Raw genomic sequence first — 2,675 nt, 5'->3', positions numbered from 1 at the left:
GCAAGCAGAGCAGGGAGATGGCTTAAGGTAGCCAGGAGTGAAATGGCAAGGAGAGGGGCTTAGATGCCTAAGTGGCTGATCTTGTGCACCTGGCTGACAGGACAGACAGGTGCCTCCCTACATGTATGATCCTCAGCTGGGGTTTGGAGCTGTTGATAAAGTCCAGTCCCATTTCTTTGAAGACAAGACAAAAGCGGAAAGGAAAAGAACAGCAAAGAAAGAAAACACAGCTTCTGCCCGTGGAGCTGACTGTTACTTGCAGCCTCACTGTTAAAGAAACTTAGGCACAGCATATGGTCTCATTAGCCACTCTGAGACCTGGGAAACTTGGAACAGCATCAGGCTGTTTAGACGAGCCTTTCTGGTTACTGGCTCACAGTTCTAGTCTGAAAGACAGTCTTGCAGAGCCAGACTCTTAAACAGAAAGTAAACAGAGATGAGAAAAGAGGAGAAATAAGGTGGGGAGGAAAATGACATATGGGGGAGGGGATAGGACCAGGAACTAAAATCTCACATTCAAGGTGTTGGGGAGTTAGCTAACACTGGTAGAGGTGTCATCAGTCCCCTCTTCCTGCTGTGGTCTAGTCAGGAGATTTCTCTGGATCAGGACGGTGAAGGTCCAAGGGTGTAATGGATCCTGGGGTCCCAGGAGATGCTGGGGGTGTCAGCCATGATGGTAAAGCTTGCTTCTTTCAGTCCAGCCTAGTGTTTTGATCCTCCCTATGTTCTAAGTCTCTCTTAAGGAATAGCCCATCCCCTCATTATTTTGTCTACCAATCAGGCCTAATTTCTGCATTTCTGATGTTGGTCTATTTTCTGATTCCATTCTTGCCTTGATCTCAACATAATCCGTTGGTGATATAAGTAGACTTTTTTTGTTGGACTAATTGTTTTTCTATCTCCTTTTTCTATCTCCTTTTTCATGTAACATTCTGAGCTGGACTTTGATTACCTTAGGCAATTTAGAGTTCAGGCCTCTGCACAACACCATCCACATGTGAGTAGTCTGCATCCAGCCTTCCTGCTGCAGGGTCTGACACATCAGGTGTGAAGGGTGCACACCTACAGGATCGGGGACCATTGGTGAGATAGACATTCTTCAACCTAGTTTGAAAATCCCACTTCAGGACTCTGGGGCTTTGAGCTGCTTGTTAACTGTGAGGGGAGGGGGGGGTCAGGGCTTAGGTGGTTTTCTGACTGCCATCTGGTGGAAACCTAGGAATATGTGTACACTGAAGCGGAGAGCATGGTACCCAGCCTGGATGGACAGACGTGAGGTACCTCAGCTGGTGCTAGCACACTAAAAATAGCAAGATGGACATTGTTGCTCTGATGGAGGCTCAGGCTAGCCACCCGAGCTCGGACCCACAGGTTTAGGTAGATCTAAGCTCCCAACCTCTCGGGTCTGAGATCAGGTGGCTAGCCTGAGTCTCAGTGTTCACACTGATATTTCTAGCACACTTAGCTTAAGTTGAGCTAGAGTGAGTCTGTCTATCCGGGCTGGGAGACACTTGCCCAGCTGTAGTTTAGACATCCTAGAGTCTGTGTGGTTAGGGGTAGCAGGTGAGTGTCAGTTTTGAAAATGTCAGTGGTGCCTAGCTGGTGAATTTAGGTTTGTAAAGGAGGCTGGTTACTCCGTGAATACCATTTGAGGACCGGGGCTTTAGATGTCATTGATTCACCCTTACTCCCAGAGCTCTGTAGTCCCTTTTTATCTGCTGAGGGTCATGCCTCGTAGTATAATTAGTGCCCACATGGATGAGTAGCATAGGGTAATAAAGGGCAGATGATCCTCAACAATCCCTCCATAACGTCTCGCATATGGGCCCATGGCATGTCCAGGCAACAGATGAGTGCCTCCGTCCCCTTCAGAAGAGAATCACCAAACACCACTACCCTACGTTTCCTCCTGGGAGTGGTGGTTGCAATCTTCCTAGCCTTGGGGGTACATGGCTTTTCCTCTTCCACCTTTGGAGGTGAATCCTCATAGCTCGTTGCTAGGGCAACATAACGGTTTTCCATCACCATGGTGGGAGTAGGGGTGGAGCACTGCTCGTTGCCAGAAGTAACTAGCAGCCAGTGTCCTCCCTGTGACAGTCATATCCTCCTTCACTGGTAGTGTGACAGAGTGGCTTTGTGACTACCTCTGTCCTCTGTAGCTGGATAGCTTCCTGAGCCTTGGATGTCTTCATATGAATACTCTCGAGGAATTCCTTCTCGGCACAGATGCTCCTCAGCCTAGCCACTTCCTCCTGTAGTTCTCCCACCTGCTTCCTGAGAGATTCTACTAGCAGGCACCTTTCACACTGGATGGTCCCCCCAGCCTGGCTTTCTGTGAGTGGAATATGCAGGCCACAGTCTCCGCAAATCCACACCAGGATCTGGGTAGAGGCATCCATGGTAAGGATGTAGAAAAATTGGAAAGAGTCCAGCGGAGGGCAACAAAAATGATTAGGGGACTGGAACACATGACTTATGAGGAGAGGCTGAGGGAACTGGGATTGTTTAGTCTGCAGAAGAGAAGAATGAGCGGGGATTTGATAGCTGCTTTCAACTACCTGAAAGGGGGTTCCAAAGAGGATGGATCTAGACTGTTCTCAGTGGTAGCTGATGACAGAACAAGGAGTAATGGTCTCAAGTTGCAGTGGGGGAGGTTTAGGTTGGATATTAGGAAA

The sequence above is a fragment of the Chelonia mydas genome, chromosome 27 (genome assembly GCF_015237465.2).
Source record: "Chelonia mydas isolate rCheMyd1 chromosome 27, rCheMyd1.pri.v2, whole genome shotgun sequence".
Lineage (NCBI taxonomy): Eukaryota > Metazoa > Chordata > Testudines > Cheloniidae > Chelonia > Chelonia mydas.
The sequence above is the reverse complement of the archived record's forward strand: the minus strand, read 5'-3'. Positions refer to the sequence as shown.